This window comes from Coenobita brevimanus, chromosome 81, assembly GCF_032717465.1.
Source record: "Coenobita brevimanus isolate Jiangsu-jjx chromosome 81, ASM3271746v2, whole genome shotgun sequence".
Classification (NCBI taxonomy): domain Eukaryota; kingdom Metazoa; phylum Arthropoda; class Malacostraca; order Decapoda; family Coenobitidae; genus Coenobita; species Coenobita brevimanus.
In genome coordinates, this window is record NC_137034.1 from 16,523,579 (window position 1) to 16,532,427 (window position 8,849).

The following is an 8,849-nucleotide window of genomic DNA, read 5'->3' on the forward strand; positions in this document are numbered from 1 at the left end:
GCTAATGTATGGCCCGGCCTACACTATAGGTGCAGGGAATCTTTGAACGAACGAACGAACAGCGTAACCGCAGTCTTGGTCGAACTTACATTCACTTCTCAGCTGTCGTATGTATTCATAATGCATTATGTTCAAAGGAAATAATGCTTTAATAATATCTAGTGCTGTTAATCCATCAGCTTCTTGGGTAACAGTAATTTAATGGCAACTGTGCGTTAATTACCCTCAGCCTTTCCTCTCACCCTGACTCATGTCACCAACCTAACCTTTATCCTTCCCGCCCTGAGCTTTACCCTCCCCACCCTATCCCTTTCCGCTCTCCACAGTAACCCTTCATCTCCCCACCTTAGCCCCTCCCCTTCCCACCTTAACCCTTCCTCTCCCATCCTAACCCTTCCCCTCCCCACCCTAACCCTTTCTCATCCCATCCTAACCCACCCATCCCGTCTATTAGACACACTGGCCTTCATTTTTCCCTCATTTTGAAACTAACATTATGACATACTTTGGCATGATGAGGACATTTATCTCTTCCTCACAGGATCATAAGGTTTTCAAGAGATTTTTATAGTAATGAGAAATAGATGGAAAGTAAAGATTAAAATTTAGCTTAACTGTGTGGAGAATCAGCCAGTGAGAAGAAAGTAGACCAGTTAGTAAATATTTCTAGACATCTTTAGTTGTAGTAGTAGTTGTAGCCATAGGTTCATCTAAAACGTGAACCAGGTGGACTGCAGGCTTACGTTGCTCTTCTCCTGCTGTTCGCCATCCTCCTTTCGGGGGAGGGCATGTAGTGGAGGGACATTTGTATAACCAGGCAGTTAAGCCGCCTAGTTATATCGGTGCCACCACATGGAGGCGTCCCTCTCCAGCCCTTAGTTTTAATCAAAATAAAGCGGAAAATAAAACATAGTTATCTGCGTCATTCTTTGGCTCATGAGTTACAAGAATATGAGGCCAAATATCAGGTTTGCTTTTCAAATTTATGTTGGTAGAGACAAATGCGTAAATTAGTAAGCTGTGAAGCTTTCTTTATCGTCGTCATCATCATCATCATCATCATCATCGTCGTCGTCGTTGTCGTCGTCGTTGTCGTCAGTTATCATCATCATCATCATCATCATCATCATTCGTCATCCATCACTATCCATCAGCCATCATCATCATCATCACCATCATCATCATCATCATCATCATCCATCACCATCCATCAGCCATCATCATCATCATCATCATTCATCATCCATCACTATCCACCAGCCATCATCATCATCATCATCATCATCATCATCATTCATCATCATCAGCAGCAGCCGGCATTATCCATCAGCCATGATCATGATCATGATCATGATCATCATCATGATCATGATCATCATCATCATCATTATCATCATCATCGTCATCATCATCATCATCCATTATCCATCACTATCCATCAGCCTTCATTATTATCGTCATCATCATCCATCAGCCATCACAGCCATCATCATCATCATCATCCATCAGCCATCACAGCCATCATCATCATCATCATCATCATCATCATCATCATCCATCAGCCATCACTATCCATCATCATCATCATCAGCCATCAGCCATCACTATCCATCATCATCATCATCATCATCATTATCATCATCATCATCATCAGCCATCAGCCATCACTATCCATCATCATCATCATTATCATCATCATCATCATCATCATCCAATAGCCATCACTATCCATCATCATCATCATCAGCCATCAGCCATCACTATCCATCATCCATCATCATCATCATCATCATCCATCAGCCATCACTATCCATCATCATCATCATCATCATCAGCCATCAGCCATCACTATCCATCATCATCATCATCATCATCATCATCATCATCATCAGCCATCACTATCCATCATCATCATCATCATCATCATCATCATCATCCATCAGCCATCACTATCCATCATCATCACCATCATCATCATCATCATCATCATCATCAGCCATCAGCCATCACTATCCATCATCATCATCACCATCATCATCATCATCATCATCATCAGCCATCAGCCATCACTATCCATCATCATCATCATCATCATCATCCACCAGCCATCACTATCCATCATCATCATCATCATCATCAGCCATCAGCCATCACTATCCATCGTCATCATCATCATCATCATCATCCATCAGCTATCACTATCCATCATCATCATCATCATCATCATCATCATCATCCATCAGCCATCACTATCCATCATCATCATCATCATCATCATCATCATCCATCAGCCATCACTATCCATCATCATCATCATCATCATCATCATCATCATCATCATCCATCAGCCATCACTATCCATCGTCATCATCATCATCATCATCATCATCCATCAGCCATCACTATCCATCATCATCATCATCAGCCATCAGCCATCACTATCCATCATCATCATCATCATCATCATCCACCAGCCATCACTATCCATCATCATCATCATCATCATCAGCCATCAGCCATCACTATCCATCGTCATCATCATCATCATCCATCAGCTATCACTATCCATCATCATCATCATCATCATCATCATCATTATCATCATCATCATCATCATCATCCATCAGCTATCACTATCCATCATCATCATCATCATCCATCAGCTATCACTATCCATCATCATCATCATCATCCATCAGCTATCACTATCCATCATCATCATCGTCATCACCCATCAGCCATCACTATCCATCATCATCATCATCATCATCATCATCATCCATCAGCCATCAATGTCCATCATCATCATCATCATTATCATCATCCAATAGCTATCACTATCCATCATCATCATCATCATCATCATCATCATCCATCAGCCATCACTATCTATCGGCCTTCATGATCATCATCATCACCATCATCATCATCATCATCATTATCCATCATCCATCATCATAATCATCATCATCATCATCATCATCATCCATCAGCCATCACTATCCATCATCATCATCATCATCATCATCGTTATCATCCTATTTTTGCGTCATGGATCTTGTTTTTGGATCTGGCAGTGTACAGACCCTTTCTATTTTCTTTTTTAATATGAGAAAGGAAAATAATATTAGGATAATTAAAAAAAAAAAAAAAGCCTTAACTTCTCAGATCTTTTGAAGACGTGCGACATATGCCCTGACCCTTTATTTTTCTTAAGAAATTAATTCAAATTAGAACTTATGATAGGAATGAAAAAGAAGAAATTAGCTCATTAAGTCTATTTAAGACAGTTTTCAACCTCTTGACTCCTGAGGAGGGGGGGAATTGGAAAGAGGACAGCCAGATGGTGGAGAGAACGACATGGAGGTGATTCGTTTGTGGCTTCCCCTTGCGGAATTAAGGCGTCTGACGATAACAGCAGATAAATAGTTTAAAATATTTCATCCAGCTTTAAAATGAATACAATATCAGAGTATATCTGTAGCGATGGAAGGGTTAACCCAGTTATAATAAAAATAATAATAATAATAATAATAATAATATTTATAATAATAATAATAATAATAATAATAACAATAATAATCATAATATTAATATTAATAATAATAATAATAATAATAATAATAACAATAATAATCATAATATTATTTTGCTCACTACCTAAGAAGAGTACAGAAAAGAAGAGGTAGGATTTTAGAATGATGAATAAAAGGGTAATAAGGAACCTGACTCCTGCATACTGAACACAGACACACACACACACACACACACACACACACGTTTCTCGTCGGTGTGTGTGTGTGTGTGTGTGTGTGTACACCACCGTCACAGAATCAGGTTCAACTGTGACCTCACCTCCTTTAAAACTTCCCAGGCGTCTCTGTAACAAGTACCAGCAACAAAAGTTGTCACAAAATTTTTCAACCAACAACTTGCCTCTGTATTCGTTGCTCCAGCGTATATTCTAAAACTCTGTCGGTCCTGGAATGTTCGTCCAGAGAGTTGGCCTTTGAACTTCTCTGTATATTTTTCTTTCTTTTAGTCTACGGTTAGTTAATTCCAGACGTGAGCAGCTGCGTTGAAGGAAAAGTCAGGAGGACATTCATAGGACGGATAAGGGACTGAATAGCGCGGCTGCCAGAGGTGGAGCAACTTAGAAAGCCGTCATTATGTGACCACGGGCAAAGCATGCAAGCATGTTGGAGCCTTTGTTAACGATAAGAACTATGTGACTAAGGAAGCATGTATGAAAACAAAATACTCGTAGTATTACTTTCTTTTAATTTAACTGGAAAAAAGTAGCCAGACTTTCAATCCTACATTTAAATAAATCACTACGGAAGGTTTACTTAAAAGAGAATGAATCATCTGGAGATATGAGAGATAAAATCAGAGAGACGACATCAAGCTGGAGATAAGAATGACCATTGTTTTTCATCCCTTTACAGCTGGGTTTCTTCTTTACAACGCAGATTTCTTCTTCATAAAGGAGGTTTCATCTTCACAACGGAGATTTCTTGGTCACAATGGGAATTTCTTTCAACCTCTTCAGTTATGTTTTTTATTCCTGTTCTTGCTCCTTCCAGACGGTTTTGTTAACTTTGGAGATAAAATTTGTAGTGATAGGGTTGCAGGCAAAAAAAAAAAAAATAATAAAATAAATAAAAAACATTAATCGACTGACAACCTGATTTCTCTCCCCAGGCTCTAAAAACTCGTCCCAAGGCAGCAGGAATAAACTTAAGTGAAGGCGTCTATGGGGTGGACCGCTGGTCAGTGGAGGGAGATGACCACCATGTTGTCTTGAAAATGTATGTTAAAGTTGTTGAGACGGTGGCCACCTCGTTTTGGCGATCAGCATTCCATCCCGTGGATGCCTTAACTTGATTGGAAATATTAAAAGTTTTCATTTTTGTAATGATGAATTACATGAAAAAATTAAGATTGTGACTGTAATGTTTAACTGTTACTGTGGATAAATTCTAAGGCATCATTTCTTGACTGGAAAGTAAAATATAAATTTTCTACTTTCCAAAATGTTCCTTTTATGCCAAACAAACAGGAGCAACCTCCAGTGAAAATTTCAGGAAGATTGGTTCATAATTTTACTAAACTTTTACCAGTGATTTTCTTAGACATTTTTGCCAACTTATATCCCCAAATCAAATTGCGCACCACCTAGCGGTCAAAAATTTCCCTTTATGCGAACCTAAGCGGAGTTTTAAGTCAAAATTTTAACAAGATTGGGCCATAGATCAGGTTTTCCCCCCCACTGTATTGCTATGATTTTAAGTATTAGTGTAAGTTAGTACGAGCTAGTATTGTAAGTGTAACCTTAAGCTTAACCCGCGGCGTCCCGGGGACGTACTTCCACGTCCTCACGTTTTGTCACAGCTAATCCCGGGGACGTACTTCAACGTCCTGCAATTGCAAGGTTCATAATTTCCACAATTTTCAATTTTCGCGAGTCATTTTTGGTACGTATACACGTGACACCTTCCTCAACAAGATGCCAGGCAGAGACAATGCCTTACCCAGCATGACCTCCTCCCCCCCCCTGCATGCCATTGTCTCAGCAATTCACCTGTTATCAGTGACCTGGCCAGTATAGCCATGTCATGCCACGGTACGAAATTCAGGGCCAGAGTGATTCCCCAATCAATGACAATGTGGAGGACAAACTTTACATAGCATTAGAGGAAGAAACAGTTAGAAATGATGATCAGGTAATGTGGCAAAAAAAGGTCAGGTATTAGTGAGTGAAACAATGTTTATAATGCTTATATTACTGCTTGAAAACCAATATACTCTTGTACTACATATAAATTCGTAACAGTAAATAAATAAATACCGTTTATGAGTGGTGTGAAATAGTTATCCTCCCATAGAACTCGTTTTCTTTGGTGCCAGCCTGATAGAAAACTCAGTAAGGTAAGGAGGCTCTCCTACCTGTAATGAGTATTTTAAACCTCAGGGGAGCGATTTCTCTATGAATTTTCGATGTTTCTCACCAGAAGCGAAAGTTTTAGCAAAAAAAAAAAGGGTCGAAAAATGGTCGGGATTGGGGGGTACCAGTGGTCAAAAAGTGGTCGGGACGGGGGAGGTTAAGTATTGGAGGTGTAACTCATGATTTAACCGTTAAGTTCTACATTTAAGTTTAGTTTTAGTTGATATTTATAATGTGAACATGATTCTGCTATTGATAGTACTAAGTCGAGTTTTGGTGTGAATATGACTATACATGTGAACCAGCCGTTATTAACAAAGACGTATAACTGCGAAATTTTAGTGGAGGTTAATAGTCGCGAATATCATCCTTCGTATCATGATCTAGAGATTTACCTGCCGAAGTTGATAGATTTCCTCTTTTGAACTATGCAGTGGTGAACTGAGAATGACTGAAATAAGAATATTGAAAATTGTCATTTGTGAAGAGCGATATTTATGTCATTGATTCCTGTTTACAGTCACGAAGGCATGTAACCGACGTGGGTAATAAAACTGTTCGAATTCTTAATTAATTTGGCTTCATTATGATTGAAGTCCTGTTCTGGTGTCAACATCTTTTTTCCATATGAAGTTGTAGTATCACACATTTTACATAATAATTTTTAAATACCACGTTGAGTACACTGCTTCCCGTCCGATCAGCGAAGTTAAGCAACATTGGGTCTGGTTAGTACTTGGATGGGTGACCGCCTGGGAACACCAGATGCTGTTGGCATCCCTACGTGTCAAGTGGGGTTGGTGGAGGATTAGTGCCCCTCCCTGTAAAACAATTAACTCTAAGCCTTGGCCACCCCATCTGGGATACATGGCATCTGGCAATGAATGAAAATGAATGTTTAGTCATAATTAACAGTGTGTAATGAAGTGTGAATGATGAACAACCAAATATCATTTCGCTGTTACCTGTGGTATAGGAAGAAGGTGGATGGCAGACCACAAGGGCCACCCTGTTTCAATTATAAAATGAAGGTTAGGAGGAGTGAAAAGATATCTGAATAGTGCATAAGTGTAAAGTCCTGGGGAACCATTTATTATGTTGGTATATGTGAATGTACTTAATACCATTTTATAGGGGTGTATAATGTGCTAGTAGAGTTGTCATTTATATCTACTTTTTGCATAAGCCCAGAGTATATGTAATGCTCGGCACTTCACTTTTTAGCTGACCTCAGCACCGCGCCCTACTCGGCTCGGTGACTGTACAGCGTCAGAGGCCGTTTTACAGTTTTAAAGGGAGGTTGTGTCGCTCTTACATATCTCTCGGGTCGCAGTTATATTATTCTGTGCCCAATAAAGAGAGATTTAATCTGCTCATTTCTGTCACCTTACGCTACCACTTAATAACAGACCAGCTTCCACCTTCTCGTGGCAGAGGACCTTTGATGGGAAGTGTCGGGCAGTGGCGGCGAGTAGCTGATGTGTACTGCAGACAGTGTCGTCAATCCAACACAGTGGTCTAGTTATACTATACAGCAGAACACTTAATATGTAGTCAACTGCTACTCCATAACGGCTACATTAAATTGGTGGCCAGCAGTGCGACGATACATTTTATTGGTGCTAGTGGTGGCACGATATTTAGTGCTAGCCGTGTACCGATACATTAAATTGGTGCTCAGTGCTGGGATACGATACGTGCTAAAGGGCTTTATGCTGTGAACCAGTAACCCTTGCAATCGCTCGTTCCTGAAGGTGAAACAGAAAATCTTACTCTACTGTTGTAAGGGGACTAATTACCAGTGAGTTAAGTGGAGCAGATAAACTGGAGTGGTGAATTAATTCCTCCCATTATTCTGCCAGTGCGAGATTCCTATCTTAAGCACAAACTGGCAGTTATCTCGCCCTGTGGTGTGCGAGATATCTCCATCTTCAAACGCAAACTGGCAAGAATCTCGCTCTCGTGTGCGAGAGGCGAGATAAGGGGAGTTCAAGCCAGTGCGGTGAGGAGTGGGTCAACTAACGACTTCTAGCAACTACGGCCGAGGCGAGCCGAAGGGGAAAGCCGAGAGCGGCCGAGAGGTGCCACGATTGTGTGTGGTGCGTTGTGGCATCTGCTTGGCGTGGTGCAGGGCGGCCAGTCGCTTGCTAACTCCCACAGCGAGCGGGGTGCCGTGTATGGTTGGAGGAGTCTGGTGGAGTGTGGAACGTGGAATGTGGAACATCATCCTGGACTTTCATCTAGGTAGTGTCCATGCATTATCCACACACACACACACACACACACACTTGAATCAACACACGTTAGTTAGTTGATGAGTGGAAATAAAGGATTCTCAGAATTCCCTTGAAATAAATATACTTTCTGTGTATTTTATATGTGTTCCATTCTCTGTCACTTACCATAACTATCCTTTTTTTTATGTCAGTTTATCTTCCTGTAACTGGGAGGGGAATTACTGACAAGGTTGGATGGATACAGTGAAAGAAAGTGGGGACATAGAAATAGGGAAATAGGGATTAACCAATCCCACTAGACTCAGCATTTTATGAGTGGGTTGATACATCAAATAAAAGTGCTCAGACATATTAAATGAGTGAAGGACATATTGAGGATCAAGGTGATGAGGATATTTCTGAAAGACTGGATGAGGATTTGAACGTTTTGCATTTGCGTTCAGTCATACTTATTCAACAGTCCCAGAGCAATTAGATCCAAAATGGCCACTAGTCTTGCTAATGAGGGTAATCCTAGTGAGGAGACTGTGGAAGTTGAGACAACAACAGTACCTTTGGTCACTCAGGATATGCAAAATCCAGTCATTAGTGATAGTACTACAACCACTCACATACCTGTGTATACTTCTGATGTTTTTAGTACACCACAAGGTTCTGGACAGAAT

General features: G+C 40.3%; 1 pseudogene; it reads left to right on the plus strand.

Annotated features, from left to right (window-relative positions):
- Positions 1 to 6,615: 6,615 nt before the first annotated feature.
- Positions 6,616 to 6,714, plus strand: LOC145409592 (5S ribosomal RNA; annotated as a pseudogene).
- Positions 6,715 to 8,849: the final 2,135 nt, after the last annotated feature.